Raw genomic sequence first — 19,009 nt, forward strand, 5'->3', positions numbered from 1 at the left:
GTTGCCAAAAAATCGTTATTGACTGATGCCGGATTGTGTTGTGTGAGCTTGGACGTTCTTGAGATCGAAGCCCAAAATGCCGGCCAATTTCTCAATGTTTTTGCTGCTTTTTCCCGATGATATTGAGAGATTATTCAAATTCATCGAATGTCTGACCCCTTGGCTAATTCATTTCGTTGTCAGCCCAAAAACGAAAACTACAAGATAATCATACATCGTGTACAATCACAGAAAATGTAAACGAAATAAAGCCGAAAGAAAAAATAACAACATTCAGCCAGCCAGAGTCAGCACAACAACAATGGGACACATCAAATAACAAAACTGAGTACACGAAACAATGATGTCGATCATTTTGGCTCGGTCGTATGTTCGGTTGGTCGGTCGGCCAGTCATTCGTTCGTTATTTTCGTCGAGGCAGATATATGGTGTATTGGTTTGAACAAGTCTTCAAGGTAATATGAAATCAATCTTTTTTCCGTTTTGTTGCTGTTGTTGTTGGTTTTCTTTAACGCGCTGTGTGTTCATTGAGATCTTTTGTTTTATTTGTGTTTTTATGTTTTTGACACGTAATTTTTTCCGCGCTCTTTTACATAGGCCCGATGAAGTGAACCCGCGCGCGCCGAACGCGTTTCAAACCACAGATTATCGTTCAATTGTTCAAAGCGGGACAAACATTGCTGAGCCGTGTCAAAGCGTACGCGCATTTTGTCTTCAATACTTATTTATATATCGCTGGTTATTGCCGTTGTTGTATATTCGTTTCGACCTTAAATGTAATTTAATACGGACGTGAAATATGTGTACTTGATACTCGATGGTTCGTTAGCAATTGCGCGCGACAACCCATTACCTGCTTGCTCTCGGTTCGGGGCAAATTTTTCTAGAATCTCTATGCTATCCATCGTATGAATATTTTAATATTTCAGCACAAGATCCCAACGCGATTAATAACGATTTTTCAACGAGTTATAATCTCTCGATGTACATTGGCTGGTTGTGCTGGTGCACAATGTTCAGAATGAAGCCAAGACATTCACATTTCAAAGTAGTCACTCGCACAGAATTATTATTTTTGGTGGATAGCTCATTGCCGTGTCGATTAAACACACAAGACAACTTGTGAGCGTTTTGGGCTGGATATATCTATTGGTTAAATATTCATCGAAATGAGAATGCATAAATTAAAAATGGGAGAAATGTCAGAAATTGGCTTTTTTGAGTCAATTTCTTATCGTAAATTTCATTTTTGCTTTAACATATTCAATAAACACCGCGTGTGTGGAACTTTTATATCCGTTGATATGATAGGAGGAGGTGACGAAGAATGATTTTTGAAATTTTCTTTAGATTTTCTGTTGATCATACTGTTGATTTTGATTTTGGAGACCACAATTTTCCACAATTTTCTGAAAGCAGAACATTCAACAAAATCCACTAAAAAAATCGAAATTCCAAACCCAAGAGAAACGGCCAATATGTTTATACGCTGTCTAACCGCCGAAAATACACTACAATATATATTCAGATGAATATTCAAATCTTGGCAAATTTGCCGAAATGACTTCGGGTAGGGCGATTTCAATTGTAGATTTTATGTACTTTAATGTAGTGTTTTTACTTTTTTTATGTAGGAACAATTTTTTCGTGTAATCGGCTATCGAAAAACTGTTATAAAATGGGACAACTCAAATCTTGGTCAAAAAACGTATTTTCCACAAATCGAATTTTTTTCCGAATGAAGAATGGTTGCAAAAAATTGTAGATAAATTGTAGAATTCAAATCAATTGTCTGTTCCCAAATATGTCTGCCCGTTCGTTCGATATCGGGACGAGTCTTGAAAATTGGGCCAAAATCGGTAATACCCAAATCTTGGCCACAAATTGAAATTTCCACAAACTGAATCTTCCTCTCTTGATGCTAGGTTCCATAAAATTGTAGAAAAAATGTAGAATTCAAATCAGTCATCCGATCCTTGATGTTTTCAACAAGTTATTTGGCAAAATTTAAATTTTAATTATTTTTATTTTATTTTTTTCGATTCGGCGTTCAATAAGCGTGAATATATATTGTAGTGCATTTTCGGCGGATAGACAGCGTATAAACATATTGGCCATTTCTCTTGGGAAATCTTTTCATATTTACAAATTAAATTAGTTTTGAATGAAAAGGAAGTTTATAAAATTTGTCATTGTTGAAAGCTCTTTTCATATCAACAGCTATCAATGAACTGTCCCAATCTCCTGAGAAATAAAATTTACGATTATGAACTCATTTTCTTTATGTAGATTGTTCAATGAATGTATTCACATGCACACACGGTCAATGTTTAACGGTTTAATAGGATTGTGTGATTGTGTCGGTAAATTAAATTCTTAATTCGCTTTCTGCCAATTTTGCACATTCATTTTCAATGAAAAAGGCAACAATAATACCGAACAAAGTGTCGGAGAAGTGAAAAAAAATAAATAAAGATTAAAATAATTGCATGTAACTTGATTAAATCAGACATTAGGTATTTATATATTGCAATATGCATCTGTAGATGCGCAGTATAAGTTTGCATGTCAGCAGCTGTGCTCGCGAATGTGAATTGCCCAAAGATGAAGATCTTGGTATTGCTGTTGTGTTTTGTGATAGCCATAGGATATGTTACAGGAGGTTTGTAACATTTCTATTCTCGTTTTTGGATTTTATTTTTTTGAAAATCAATTCAAAATTTATTTAATTAATTTGTTGAAGATAACTGTGCACTTACGGAAGAACCATGCGCCAACGGTGTAGGATGTTTTCTGGTATAATTAAGGTTTTCAATGAAGTGTATTCAATTTTTTAATTTTATTTTCTTCACTCTTCGACACTAGACTCAAAATAAATGTAATAGATTTGACGGTGAGTGGATGATCAGCTATTATTTGTATTTAAAAACTAAATGTTGACAATATTCTTTTTAAGACTGTGACGATAAAACTGATGAACGTGATTGTGAAAATATAACACCATTGGACGATAATGTTTGGGTATCAAGATGATATTGTTTGACCCATTTAATTGACATAATTTTGAAATTTTTACTTGTTTGACATAGGCAGACAATTTTTTTGTTTACTGCATAAGCATTTTTCATTTGATTTCTTGTGTTTAATATGCTATTTCCATAAATTGTCATACCATATAAAAGAGCAAATAAAGTGATGAAGACGCTAAGTCAAGTCGAAACCGCACCAGATAAGACACGCATTTTGCTTCGATTAAATTCTAGTAATTTTTAGATACTTTCATGAGACGGTAATAGCAACACATTCTAAATTACATTGATGTGCTCTTTAAAATTAGAACAAATCCATTCAATTCACTCTGATATCTCAACAGCCAGTGTTTTGATACTTTTTGACAATATTCTGTTTCAAATTGTTTTTTTTTTTTTTCATTAACGAAATGTTGCCAAAGATACTACACAAGTACAGAAGGAAATTATATTGTAGCAATAATAAACAAAGATTGACTCCTTCTATCAATTTCGCATACATTTTCAATGAACAAAGAAATATTAATGCCAAACTGTAGAAAATGTAAAATAAAATGAGGATGTGATCCTTGACTATTACTTCACTGAACTCGAACCGGTGCGACAAAAAGTTTCCTACGGAATATCTTTGTTCTAAAGTGCAATTGCTTAAATATTTCATTTTGAAGTCAACTTATTGTTGCACTGGTTCAAATAATGCCATATCTATTTACATATTCCAAATCGCGTTCAATTTGCACTTGACATACGCTGAATAGGTCAAATTCATGCGATGCCTTATCAGAATGATCGATAGGATGCGCAATATTATATTGCGAATCAGAAAATTTCTTGGAAAGATGCACTTATGTCAACACCCAGTCGTCCAAATAGAAAGTACTCGAAACTGATTAAAATTGCATCAAAAGTTTATTCAAGTGATTATTTTGTATTTGAATATGACGGCAGAACCAAATGTTCACTTCATTCACTTCGATCTAGATTAAAATTCATGCAATAAATAAATCCAGTCCAAGATGAAACTGCACAACTTGTTCTCTTTGCACCCTAATTCGCGATAGCTCATAATGATAAGCAGCACATCAGCCGAGAGCTCGAATCAAAATGACTGAAACGTGTACATCGTTGGTTTGATTTTTGTTTTTCTGTGTTGTCTTCGGTTAGGGCAAAATCATTTGCAGTTTTGCTAATCATCGAATGCAAATATTTTGCATCCATTTCGATTGGTTGAGAGTTGCATTTGTCTTGGAATTTCATAATGCAAAACGGAAAAATTTCGATGGATTGCCAAACCGAACCAAAAGTGCATTCTCTTCGGGCGATGAAATGTTTGCATGAAACAACGCAAATCGTGAGTACGCGCACACACACACACACACACAACTGAATCTCGAAGACGGCAACAAAACCAAAACCAACCGAAGAAAACTAAATACACGAGGCAAGATCGAGTTGGTTTCACAAACCAACAGAAGGAAGAAATAGCTATAATTATAATACGTACTAATTTGAAAACATATCCAGGTTGAGACAAGCGCTGATGCTGGTCACAGAGTGCGAGCATTCACAAACCGAGAGAAAGCGAGAGCGACTTTAGCGAATCGGCAATTTTACGACGTTAAAATTCATGTGCTAAAAACATCAATCAAGTGAAAACAAAGAAGATACACAAAACAAATATGAGCCCGGCCACAAGGAATTTGCAACGAGAAATAAGACCAAAAATACGAGAAAGAGAGACGAACTGCCAGCAAACGATAAAAGAAGAAACATATTGTGTGTTTGAGCGCGTACCAAGCAACTGCATGCACAGCACAAAACGGCACACAGAAAATGTAAAACGTTTAAATCGGTAATAAACATCAAAGAGTCCACTCTGGATAAGAAGGAGAAATATTCTTGTTCAGCGATGTGCGCGCGTGCATAAAGCGACGAAATGCAGGAAAGGCAAATACGCGCATATGATAATCACCGGCAATGAGTAACTGAGAGCACAGTTTAAACGCTCTATGCTCTACGCTCTTCGGTGTGTGGTGTGTGTGTGTGTATGCATGGATAAGCGATGAAGTTTGAAAATAAGAAATGTAGGGTGAAATACAGTTTGTGAAATGAAAATACCAAAATGCGAACGGCTATCGGCGTGGACCGATCACCTGAATTCTGGAGAGAGAAACAGAGAGAGAGAGAGAGAGAGGAAGGGCCGAACCAAAAAACATTACGAAGATGAATGATCCGAGTGTCTGGCTATATTTGACCATTACCATCATCAGCCGGCCAGCATCATCGTGCGCAGCCATCATTGCTGTTATCATTGCACTGAAATCCAATAGGTTTTTGGCATGCGTGAACAAGAGAGGAAAATAAATAACTTAAACTTTCGAAGAAATGTGAGACTTTTTTACAGTTGTTCATAATCCTTCAAAACCGACAAAAAATTCACTTCTCTCCACACTCATTTCAATTTAGGTAGAATACATTTCATGCACCGTGCCGCTGTCGTCATCGTCGTCGTCGTCGTCGGTGTTGTTGCCCGTAGATAGATTCCCAATTGTTTATTGCACATCTTAATTCGCCCGCCGCCACCACAAAATATATGACGCTCATTACATTGAGACAGACTTATTGCGTTTCTTCAAAAGAAAAACCAAATTAATACGAATTGATGTTTGTACTTGCTCACATTTCTTGCGCGCATATACACATAAAACTAAGCGACGTATAAAAACGTTGGAAATGGACTAAAAATAGGTGGTGGAAGGCAATAACAACAACAACAACAACAATAATAACAACAAAAGCCAAACGAACAAAAAACAACGACGACAAAAACGCTCAGCTGAAATTGATTGCCACAGAGAATATAAATAACGGAGATGAGTTTGGGATGAGGAAGAAACTCTTTGCTCATAATTTTATGAAGTATAATAAAATTGCGAGAAATCAGTGCAATTTCATCGGCAGGAGAGAAGCGCGAACGGCCAAAAAAAAAAACAACACAACACACGACCAGTTTGAGCGACTGTGCGCGCAACAAGAGGTATGCACTGCATCAAACGTCAGATGAGAGCAGAAGTAACATACAGACAACAGCATGGAAAAAAATACAACCAAATACATTACTCAGTACACATCGAGAAAAAAGATTTCTTCATTTGGCAATGTAGGAGAAAAAAATGTGTGTGTGAGCGAGCGAGCGAGCGAGCGCGGCCCGGTGATATTTGATGATATCAAAAATCATATTTCAAACACGGCAAAACATTCAGTGCGCGAGCATTCGAACAATTTGAGAAAGGGAGCAAACAAGCAAAAAAAAAGAAACCAGCTCGTCATCACCGGTACTCATTAATATTTTTCCAACCATCCGGCAATTTGGATTTTATTTTTTCAAATGTGAACGAGATCATTATCAATACGTAAAATTCAGCATCGTGACTGCCTATCATATCGTTTATTCGTGACGTGAACGAAGCACTAGCTCTCTCTTCATCATGGTCTGGATCATCGCGCGCTAACTGCCTGCCTGCGCCTGAATTGTGTGTCTGTGCAGTGTGCACTCTATCGATATTTGTGTGCTCTCTCTTTCTCCCTCTCTCTCTCTCCCGCTTTATATTTCAAGCAAACACACCGAGATGGAGAGGAAAAAAAAACAATACTAATTTCTGTGTTGTTGGTTTATTTTTTTTTCTTTGGTTTCTGTAAACCGCTTTACCTTCGCAGTTGTGCACGCTGACTCGGCTTCTTCTTCAAATTGGCTTTGTTGCCTTTTTCACGTAACCAACAAGCCGAGAGAGTTTATCAGATAATTCTGTCAGTTTTTAACAATGGTGCCAACGCACTCGAAATCCAATTGAGCGGCACATTTCAAGAGAACACACAGACCAAAAAAAAACGTATCAATAAATTCCATATAAAAATCATAACGATCCGAAATCGAGGTGATCGACAACAACAACAACAACAACAACAACAACAACAACAACGATAACTATTTAAAAAAAAACGCAGAAACTCTCGGCAAACAACGACAAAAAAAAATTGCAATGCATCATTTCTTCAAACTTATTATTATTGTTGAGATCTTGTTAATTTTGGTTGATGTCGGTCGTATTGTTGCCTCATGTCTCCTTCGCCCATTTCCAATGTGAACGAAACAAAAAAAAACGGCAGAGATGGTAGAGAGAAAAAAAGGCACCGATTGATTGATGGTGCGCTTTGTAATTGGATAAACGATTCATTTACATGTTCGTAAACAAATAAAGTGAAATGGATACGCTTCTTAACAAATGTAAAGGTTAACGAGGTCCTGCGTCACTGAAATCACATTGCAATTGTTGGTTTCGCGATTGTGGGCTGATTTCATGTGCTGTTGCTATTATTTGCAACCTCAGCCGATCTTAAACATTCAACAATGTTTTTAAATGATTTCGGCTGTCTCTCGTTCCATGGTGGATGTAATAACATATTGGCGCAGACCCCGAACCATTTTTACCAGAAATAAAGACCTTGCGATCTAACAAACCAAAAGCCAAAAACAAAAAGAAATATAAATAAAAACCAAAATCACTCAACATTCAGAGTAACACATTGCGCTGATTCGGTTCGTCTCTCTCTCTCTCTCTCTCTCTCTCTCTCTCTCTCTCTCACACTCGCTCTTTCAATTTTGGTTTGGTTTTTGGCTCGACGTTTAAGTTGTGTGGCAGGTCTGGAAATGAGTAAAACATATATAAAACGACAATAAAAATTAAATCTGAAATGTCTGCGGCGGGTAATTAAAATAACATCGTAGAGAAAAGATAGAGGATGGGCTTTGGCCATAAATAATTCTGAGAAAATGTAGAATTATTGGCAATAAAATGTCTGTTTGTGTCGAAAAACGAAAACGCGAGCGCGCGCGCCATCGCGCCAAACGAATGAATATATGTGCAAAACACACAGAGCGCGCGAACGCGCAAAAGTTATAGATTTTTTTTTTTTTTTTTTACCAAAGCACACATACCAAAATGTATTGTTTAATCGCTGTCGTTTTTATGGTGCAGCAGCGACAGCAGCAACAGCGAAAGATTCATCGTTTGAATATTCCCATTTTGCATTCGTGGCTTTCAATAGCCAATAGCATGCAAAAATTATTTTTCAACTATATATTAACGAGCCGAAAAGAAGGAAAAATCACCACCGAAGCAAATGTAATTGCCCATAAAAGGTAAAACTGAAGCGAAAATTAAAAATGACGTGTAAGTGCGATAATAAAAGTCTCGAAAAAAAAATGAAGACAAAGAACTCAGAGGAAGAGAGCGAAAGAGAAAGAGAGAAAGATAAAAGACAAAAAGACAAAAAGACAAAAAGAAAATGTTGCGGTTGGTTATTAAGCGATGAATAATTTATATGAGCCGTTTCCTTGCTCTGTTTGTTTGTTTATTGGGCATGCGAACAAGTTGCCGCCGCACACCGTTCCAAAACGTTGACGTAATCCAGAATTTATGAGGTTAGATTCCAATGAGGCAGCGACGACGATGACTGTTGAATCGGCCACCACAAGAATCAACGAAAAAAAGAAGAAGAAGAAGAATGTATGCAAAACTGGATGAATATTTTTGCTCGCATCGTGATTGACCATTTAAAGAATTTCGGTCGTTATTTTTCGTGGTCAAATGTCTTAACATGAATTTGTTTTAATTTTTATTCGTTTTTTTTTCTCTTCGGTTTGTCTTGTTTTGCCTCGCTAGATTATTTATTGAATGGGAATAGTGACACATAATACGGCTGCAACTTCCAAATAATCACACGCAAAACCCCTGAAAATAAAGCAATAAAACTTAGGAATCACATTTTAAATGCCGAACCCAAAGTGTCGAAATTTCTAGCGAAAAAACAAACCAACCGCTTGCTCTTGATCGGCGAGTGCGCTCGCGCGCATGACCATTCATTCTCTCACTCGTGGTCGACAATGTTTTATGCGGGTCGAGTGCGATGGAATTGATCGGTTGTTTTGATTTGCATATTGCTTTTTAATGGAATGGCTGCGAAGACAACGATTAAAACCTATAAAAAAGCCACAAAATTGCCCATTAAAATGCCGGTAAATTTATTAAACAACCCGAAATGACCCACACAAATCACAATTTTGATTGTTTTAATCGTTCAATTCCGGCGATTTTACTGTGGCGACACATTGAAAATATTTGCAAAACGTGCTGTGGTTGGCTAGTGTGGTGTGGCGTGATTGGTTTTTTTTTACTTCTTCTCTTATTCACATTTTGAATAGAGCGAACAACATGGGCGCAATATTTATGGGGACGATGTTCAAGGACTTTTTCACTGTTCAAGTCTTGTGTGAGTGATTTATTCACAGTCAATGCTTCGGTGAATTATTGATGTCAAATCCGTTCTTAAAACCTAAATTCGCAGAACTTATCTAGTTTCCATCGAAACGGATGCAATAAATTTTGGAATGGTGTTCCAAAAATAATGCCGAAATCAACGATGATGACTCAAATGCCTCGATCCAATCAATAATAACAGAAAAAAAAACTCAAACTCAACACTGTCTCGAATCGAAATGCTGAGTAATTAAACATTTCCGTCAATTGTTAGCGGGGCGTGATCGGCATAAATGACAAATTAGCTTTGGAATATTTTTTTTCTTCTTTAAATCAAAATCACTCATTTATCAATTGGTTTTTGATCAATTTCGCAGAAGATTAATCATCCGATGAATAATATCTTCAAATATAAAAAAACAACACAACAACAAAGTCGCTATTCAAACATTTATTCTTTTTGGGAGGGAAAAAAACATTCACTTTTTTTTATTAATACACACAAGACTATGAGCTATTGTTTAGTTTCAAATGCTTTTTTTTTCTGTTCAACCACAATTCATGGAAAAACAAATATAAACAAATTGGTGAGATAAACGCGGAAAATGGGATAATGGGAGGATAACAGCAGTTACTTAATAGAATTTCATTTTGTGCATATGGCTCGCTCTATTTTTTTTCGGCTGCTGCTCACCGAGAAAAGAACCAAGAACAGAAGAGAGAGAGAGAGAAAAGAAACACAACAACATCCAATAAATAAATGCATTTAATCATTTATCATGGTGGAATAACAACATACGCACACACACAGGTAACATGGAGGCGAATGGCAACACAGAAACACAGGCCACGATGACAACTGCTGCATTTTTTTCGGGTATTTATTGATCGAAATCGCCTTCTATTCGACAGCTTAAGATGCCAATAGTTTATTTTTAAGTCATTAATTTGACTTGTCTTGCAGTATTTTTTTATTCTTCTTTTTTCCGTCGTCGTCGTCGGTTATTCTTTTCTCCCTGTAGATCGTTTTTTCTGAAATCATCGTGACTTTCACAAAAAAAACACACAAAAAATATGTGTTGTGTTTTGAATTTTGGTTGAATGCGAATCACCCTCTTACGAACAGTTGGTCTTTGTCATTTATTTTTCCATCATTTTCTCAGGTAAGATCGACACATTTCGATATAAACCCTTTTAAGATTCTTGGACAATCGGTTAGCGAAAAATAAAATACGAATGGTAAATGGTGAAAAGACGTTCATTTCATAAGCTCAGTCGGTCGGTCATTTATTTCTTCTGGAAAATCCTTTAAAAATGCCGATTAACATCAAAATAACTCAAGATGTCGATGATAATTTGATGAAGATCCCAATTTTCAAATCAGAGTCACGACAGCAAACTGTTGTCGAATGAACCGAACCAGAAACAGAAACAGAGACACAGAGAGAGAGAAGAAAAAAAAAACAATTTAAAAGCGTTTAATGAAACCAATTAGGAAAGGTATTGAAAGTCAATCTCTGTCGAAATAAAGCGACGAGCACGAAATCTGTGTGTTGTTCAAGATGATTTGATGTGATCGTTTCGATGAAAATGGGATAAACAATAGAATTTAATTGGTTTTCAAGGGAAGAGTGTTTGTGTGTGGAAATCTCGGCCACCACCACCATTGCACACGCAAATACCAGTGCGCGCGCGCGCACATTTACACACACATACAGTCGGCAAATCCACAAAAAGACAGAGGCAAAATCAAAGAATAATAGACAGAGAGAGAGATGCATCAAATTAAAGTCCGTACCAAAAACAAAGACGAAGAGAAAAAAAAACAAATGAAATCCACTGAGGTAGGTCCTGTCTGCTCACACATTTCGAACTCGATCGGAGAAAATTTCCAAAATCATTCGATTCAAGTCATTCGTTATGCAATTTCGATGTGGTTCAATCAAAATACCATTGAAAGTGTTTCGATTCCACACACATACAAGCTCTCTCTCTCTCCCTCTCTCCCTGTCTGCAGAATTGTATGTATGTGTGGTTCTCCATTCGCGCAAATCAAAGTAATTCCATACGTAATATCAACATTAGAAATGAAATGCACTTTAATGCTCTTGAATTTAATATTGATGGGCACACAAAGGCGACAGACAATTGAATTGTGCCAGTTGTTGAAATGTGAAAAATCCCCGGATTCTGCTTTTGCAGTAAAATGTTTGTCAGTCCGATTTCGTTCGTCGTCGTCGCTGCCGCTGTTTCCATTTAACTTCTGGGGCTGAGACATCGATTGATTTTCTGATCCTTGACATGTTTGTGGTTTGTTTTTCCATTGGGGCGTGCAAGATCTGAAGAATGCAATTATATGTTGTTGATGAACGTTTGGTTTGCAATGATGGGAAAACAGATGCAAACTCACTCACACATACACACATACTCGATCGCTTGCTCTCATGTGTGTGTGTGTGTGTACGCATCTCAAAGTCGACTTGTAATGAAACGCTTTTTAGACAATCCACTCATTAAATGGGATTTCCCGTTTTCGTTCGCTTCGGTTTTTCTTAATTTCTCAAGTGGTAGCTGTCGACGTATTTACGAGCAAATCAAGACGAGCACACATCTTTTCGTGTAAATATTGATGTCTTTCCGCACTTTCCTTAATTCGATTTCAATTTAGAATTTAGTCAGTTTTGTTCGCTTTTGTGTGTGTGTGTGTATGTGTGTCGGAGAGCTGGCACAAAAGAAGAGTACAGTCGATATAGAATGGAGCATGAAAGCGGCAAATTAGGTCGAGCAGTTTAAGTTAACCGCACTGTTAAGGTATTGCACATGTCGGTTTACCGATAAAGCCACAACAAAAGCTGAACTCATGTTCGGCACGCATTTATTGGGTTCATTGTTGTTGTCGTTGGGAAAAAGGCAGCCGAGAGACACAGGCAAGTAAAAGAGCAATTCTATATCTCAGCTGTTAACATGAGTTTTCTATTTTACGGGTTTGCGTGTGTATGTTTTTCTACACATTCTTCTTCTTTTTATTCGTTTTTCATTGTTATCTTCGACTTCTCTGTAAAGTCAACAACGATTTTCACATATTGTTTGCACGTAAATGCGCACCTTTTCTCGACTCTCATAATTTTGCCGGATTATTGCAATACGACTCCTATTAAGAGGAGAGCGCATTGACATTTGTTTTCATTTCTATTCGATTTTCTCTACGCATTTCTCTCTCTCTCTCTCTCTCTCTCTCCATCGCTCGTGTAACATGACACATACGAACGATTTGGGTGTTATTGTTATTGTTGCTGCTGGTTGATAAACTCAATTTGGAAATTGTCTAGCATTGAAATGCAAGCAAACAAAACACTTGAGCACAGAATAACCGAAGAATGTGTTGAGGTGGTTTGCACGCTTTGAATGCGTTCCATCATCAACATCATCATCATCATCATCATCATCATCATCATCATCATCAAAGCGTATGGAATAGTGTTTTTTTCCACCGCGAAAAATAACGAAAACTCACGCGCGCTCCTCATAAAATTTAATTTAATTCGAGTTTTTGGTACAAAAAAAATAATTAACTCGCACATTTCATCTCTCTTGCATTACATTTTGAACTTTTGTAAAAACGGCAGACACTTCCCAAAATCACGTTCCGTTCGTTCGTTCGTTTACGACAGCTATGAAGATGAGAAGCAAGCAGAGTGCATGGGATATATCATAGTTATGGTGCGCCGAAATAGACGAAAAAAAAATAAACTCGTGCATATAATAGAAGCACACGGCGAGAATGAATGCAACGCGAAAATATAAATGTGTATATTCGGTATTCATAAGCAGAGAGTGTTCGATTCTCGTATGCTGCAAATATGGTTGGTGGTGTGTCCCAGATGAGTTTTGCAAAATTGAAGAATTTCGGAAGAGAAACAACAAGAAAATGATTCAACAGAAAAAACACACACTAAACAAAGCAGACGAGTGAGAAAGCGAGCGAGCGAGCGGGCCGATCAAGCTAGAGTGAGAGGGCGAGAGAGAGAATCGGGCGTGAGTGAGAGAGGAAAAAAAGACAACACACTGAATGAACGAACACGTTACGGGGAAAATTAGTTTTTGGTTTTGAATATGTAATGAAAAGTGTGCAAACGTTCTGACAACGCCCAACACGAGGACGGCTACAGTATATCAAATGAAATGCTCGGAATGCAATTTTAAGACACGAGAAAACGAATTGAAATGAGCAGCACCGAGAGCTGGGCATAGAAACGAATAACGACAGCGCGAGAGAGAGAGAGAGAGAGAGAGAGAGAGAGAGAGAGAGAGAGATACACACACAACAGCGTTAACACATGAGCAGTGAAAAAAAAAAACAATAATATACATATAAAGAGGAAATAAAAGCTTTTTACATTGGAATAGCAAAAAGCCGAGGTGTATGTCGGGCGGCTCACCAAAACCAAGCAACAACCATTCAGACCTATTCACTTATCGAGAGAACGAAAAATTATTTGACATCTTGAAGTGCGGATAGGATGAACAACGATAACAATAATATGCTTGCCGTGAGTATACTTTCAGCTGGTTAGCAGCAGAAAACAAGTATATTCCATCCATCGGCACCATACGCGCGCCCCGTATAAAAAAACACTACAAAATCGCCTAAAAAACAAGCGAGCACCTCGATATGATATGAATACAACGCACGGACGCGAGAAACAAAAAGTAACGCGAATGAAGGAAAAAAAAACGACGAGGACGACGATGACGGCGAAACAATAAACAAATAACAAAACCAATTTATGCAACTGATTTAAATTCACTCGAAACAATAAGCAGCGCGCGAATAAAGCGAGCAAAAATAAACAAGGAAGGAAACGTGGCATATCGCTTGGAAAAATATGTGCATACACAAAATCAGCACACAACAAGACAACAAGACAACAAGATTGATACACCAGAAATTAGATTGAAAATAAACAAACAAACCTGGATGCAGAGAAGCGAGCGAGAAAGAGAAAAATTAAATGAAAAAAAAGAGATTGAACAAACCAGCCAAAGCCTAAAAAAGAATACAAGAGGCACACAAAAACCAGGGCCCGAAATGAGTGACGAAACAAAGGCAGGCAGGCAGGCAAACAGACGAATCGAGCTAGCGCAAACATACAACCAGAACAGAGATGGCAAACCATTATTCATATGTGGCTGGTGTGCGAATGTGTCGTGCAATACTTTTGACCACTGACAGATTACATTTAACATTTCTAGAATCTCTTGCAATCACAAATAATGTACGTACATTGTCGCACTTTCTGTAGATGGTAAAGTACGTGTCTTTCGTATGCATAAGCATCGGTGCGCAATCTGCATCTATGCAAAACGCCCGCAATCCTCTCTCTCTCTAACACACACACAACAAAATATACCAACGGTATACAAACCCGGTATCCGCAAACGACTACTACGACTTAACAGCATACAATAACTGCAGTGAATGCAATGCAGGCAGAAAGAGAGAGAAGAGAGAGAGAGAGAATGAAAAAAAAGAATCTCCGAGAGACTGTTTCGCATTTTTGACATGGTTGATCTTCTGGTGTTAAACTTTACACATTGTTCGAGAGTCGTAAATTTTCAAGTATCGTGTTTGCTGTTCGTCATTGTTTCATTTAGCGCGTCGGCAAAGGATCACATTGAATTTAAAATTTGCCGGGCTGCGCTTTCACTTTTTCCACTACTCGGTCTCACTTTAGCTCATGCTCTTGTTGGCGCTGCTTGCACCCGCTCGTACTCACCATCTCGTTAACACAAAACAATTGTCAACGATTAGAGTGATGGCATTTGGCTTTATCAATGCTGTGCGCGCACGCGAACGAGTGTGAGCGCGTTCCGCACTGGTGTGCTTCACTCTCTCGTTCACCAATTCGAATTACAAATGACAGGTAAACCGAAATGTATAAATTTGCATACACGTAGAAAACCAAAACCATAAAACACACCGTGGCACATCTCGCAACTTTTTAGGAAATTATGTTTCAGTTTTACAATTGTGTATTCAGAGCGAAGAGAGATGAAAAGTTTGTTGCTGGTGTTTTTTTTTCTCTTTCAATTTCCAACTCGCTATTCGTCAACATGCACACTTTCAACGTGTTAACTGACATTGCACGGGAACAAACGATGCGGATTCTACTGCTGTTGCTGGTTTGGCTGCCGGGCATCTCTTTCGAACTATTTTTAAACAAAATGATGTAACGAGTGTGTGAAAGAGGCAGAGAGAGAGAGAGAGATGCACAAAATTGTGTGAGAAAAAAAAGCCAAAGTTTGTAATGTAACTAACTATAATTGCAACAAATTACCGGCAACAGAACATAAAAATAACGAACAAGGCCAGGAATAGTATAAAGCAACTATCTCTCACCCCGCACATTTTTTGTTAACGAAGCCAAGCCGGAATTTAATTATTTTTCTATATTGTTCGGGGTCTTTGTGTCGTAAAAATCACCGTGAGTAGCGAAGCAATTTCGTTCCGTGTGTGTGTCCTTTTGCTAACGATGTCGTTTTTGCAGTTGCATCAAGGTTGCGATCACATTACTGGCATATTGCTGCTGCTGCTGCTGCTGCCATAGTAGTTGTTGCAGAGCATTCTGAAGTGATATCCGTTAAAGGTCAAACGAAAGAAAGCAAATATTCCCATCGTAACCATGTAGACAATTTGTAGGAAGGTGCATATCAAAAGTATTGTGCCGATAAATGGTGCCAAACTCGGTGTTTGCACATGGAAATATAGGTAAGCAAACAGACTAGTTGCCGATGAATCATTTTCTTTCTTTCTCGGTGTGTGTGATAGTTGTTTTTTTTTGGTTGTCGTCTTTTTTCTTCGTTCTGGATTCAAGTCGGTAGGAGAGCGCTTGATAAATTCTATTGCAAGCGAAACTGAATGTGAGTTACGTTATTTTGTGGTTTGTTTTACTGGTTGCATTCATTGTATCGATCAAGCAGGCAGGCAAGCAAGTAAGCAAAAAAAAAGAGGCTCAGGTATCATCCCATTCCAAATGGCCTAAACATTACCGCAAAAAAATGCATACACACTTATATGTGACGTTTCTGGTTGTTGTTTATCTGCGGCACCGTTCGTTTGTTGTGCACCGAAATTCCATTTCTTTTGCGAAAGACAAATGGCGAAAACGAAAAAAAAAAAATGAGACCCACATAAAATCATTGTGTAAAAAGGTGCCGAAAAATTAATCTTTATTTACCTAGTGAATGAGAAAATGGGAATATGAAAAAAAGGAGCAGAAGAATTGCCAAAGATAAAGAGTGGCGGCACAATACATACACACGATCACTGAGAAACGGAAAACGCAAAATGATCAAGACGATCGATGTGCCGTGGGCACAGCTTGTGGTGTGGTTAAATACATATAATAAAAAAAAATTTGGGAGGCAAACTAACTACTTTCCATTTGGCATTTAGATCGCCTTTTTGCGGGCGACTTGTTATCTTTTAGCCAAATGCAAGCGAAAAAAAGAAGCAAACTTTAAATTCGAATGCAACATTATACCGGTCGGTTGTTGCCGGTTACAATGGCATTAGAGATGTGAGTGGCAGGCGATTTATAAGCTCCTTGACCGATCACAATCAGCGTCATCTCACTTCCATCTATTTCTCTCTCTCTCACTCGTTCTGTTTCGTTCTCAATGATCTCTCATTCAATCGTGAAATAGACAAACAATGCGCAGAAGATGAAGATGAAAATGGAATTGACATCGTCGCATCATCCTTAAGCCTTGCAGCATTTGCATTCATTTTTCAAAACACTTTGTTTGCACTTTGTTTACGTTCAATCGTTTTGTGCACAATTTTCGATTCTGTTGTTTTTTCTTTGCACTTTCATGCGTTTTGTTATTTACATTCGAGTAATTCGAGTCGTGTGCATACATAATTTACACACAATCCAATTTCGAAGATGCAGAGACAGAGCTAGAGACACAGGCCATCGTGTAGCGATTGAAGATGTAAGCCGGTCTATGTCCGTCGATGATGATGACGATGACGGCAAAATTATGTGCATTCGTGATGAACGACGTTTATTATGACACATAAGACTACGAGAGAGCGAGATATTTTCCATTAAAATCTCATTTTACTCCCTCTCGAACTCACTCACACTTTTTCCTCCATGTATTACCTGTCGCCCGTGATGCTCATCGTTGGGCCGAATTCCGCTACATTCTGAACTGAAACATAAACCGAAATACATTTCCAAATGGGACTTCAGCTGAAAAACATACACATTGCATCGAGATGAATCTGGACATGGATGAAACAAAAAATCACACACACACACACATACACAAACAAAATAATATAAACCAGCAGCATCAATGAGCGTTTCGCAACGACGATTGCACCAGCTTCCAATCGGCCCGAACAAAACAGAAACAACGAGTGCGAAAGCATCCAGTATTGCTTCTGCAGGTGTGTGCCTGTGCACGGATTCAATGCCGAAACGGTGTGGATATTAATAAAGGCATTCCATTGGATTTGCATTGGATTGACAACTGCCTAAAGATAGTTTCTCTCTATATATGCCCGCGTGTTTCATATTCAGTTTCAGCTTTGGCTTCGGCATTGGCATCGGTTTCGGTGTTCGTTTTCTTTCTTCTTGAGATTATTTTGCATTTGCATTTAAAGCGTATGCACGATTTGTATGTGATTTATGTAGATTCAGAATATGTGATTTTGCGATGGCAAATATAACGACCTTTTCCTTGACGCGTTCCATCTCTCTTTTTCTCTTGCGCTCACTCTCTCTCTCTCTCTCTCTCTCTCTCTCTCTCTCTCTCTCTCTCTCTTTTGTGTGTGTTTCGCTTCACTTTGATTTTTGCGTGCACTTCCATAGTTAAAGTTGTGTTTTGGTGCGCGCTCCTGCTCTCATTTAAATTCACACTTATCACTTGATTGGCTTTCATCTACCAATATTTTTTTTCTCCTTTTCACCTCCTCTTTCCTCCTCTCTTTCTATCTGTGTCGTGTTATGTCGCTCTTTTCTGTCTTGCAAAATGTGGTGAATCCCATGAATAAATCGATGGAATGGAAACAGGCGAAATGAGGATATATAAAAAGAAAATAAATAAATATCGGAATTTGCGTCTATACATCGATGCATTCGACGGTTTCGATTGACAAAAGAGGGAAAAAAAGCAAGTAGAAAACTAATATTTTCGCCTGCAAAAGCAAAGCTGACATATTAAAACGCAATTACAGCGACGACTGAATGATGGCAAGCAAATTCCTATTAAATACACAGTGCGTGGCTTTCGATTTATTTCCCAGTCGCTTGGTGACAGCAAATAAAACGAACGTATATGCGAAGTGGGAACGAGTGAGCGAGAGACAATCGCGCAATCGAGTGTTAGAATGGAGAAAGGACGACAGATAGAAATTGAACGGATTGCGATGCATTCGACTCGAATCTGGTATGCACTGCAATGTCATGTCAACCACAATGTAGTTTTTTTTTTCTCCTATCCTGTGTTGCATATTATTGTTCACAATTTTCATGGTTGTTGTTATTTTGAGCACATTTTTTCACTGGTGTGTTATCATTATTGTAAACTTTTTTTCTGTTGCTGCTTCTGTTATTGATATCGATAGGAAAAATTGAGAAATAACAAAAC

At 37.8% G+C, this 19,009-nt stretch overlaps 1 long non-coding RNA gene across 1 annotated transcript; it reads left to right on the forward strand.

The window, feature by feature from the left end:
* The first annotated feature begins 2,502 nt into the window (after positions 1-2,502).
* LOC129577606 (uncharacterized) lies at positions 2,503-3,125 on the forward strand. Its single transcript, XR_008689024.1, has 3 exons — positions 2,503-2,662; positions 2,744-2,796; positions 2,866-3,125. It is a non-coding gene; the product is annotated as an uncharacterized LOC129577606 (long non-coding RNA).
* Positions 3,126-19,009: the final 15,884 nt, after the last annotated feature.

The sequence above is a fragment of the Sitodiplosis mosellana genome, unplaced genomic scaffold, assembly GCF_009176505.1.
Source record: "Sitodiplosis mosellana isolate CC-2019 unplaced genomic scaffold, AAFC_SMos_1.0 Smas_scaffold_6197, whole genome shotgun sequence".
NCBI lineage: Eukaryota > Metazoa > Arthropoda > Insecta > Diptera > Cecidomyiidae > Sitodiplosis > Sitodiplosis mosellana.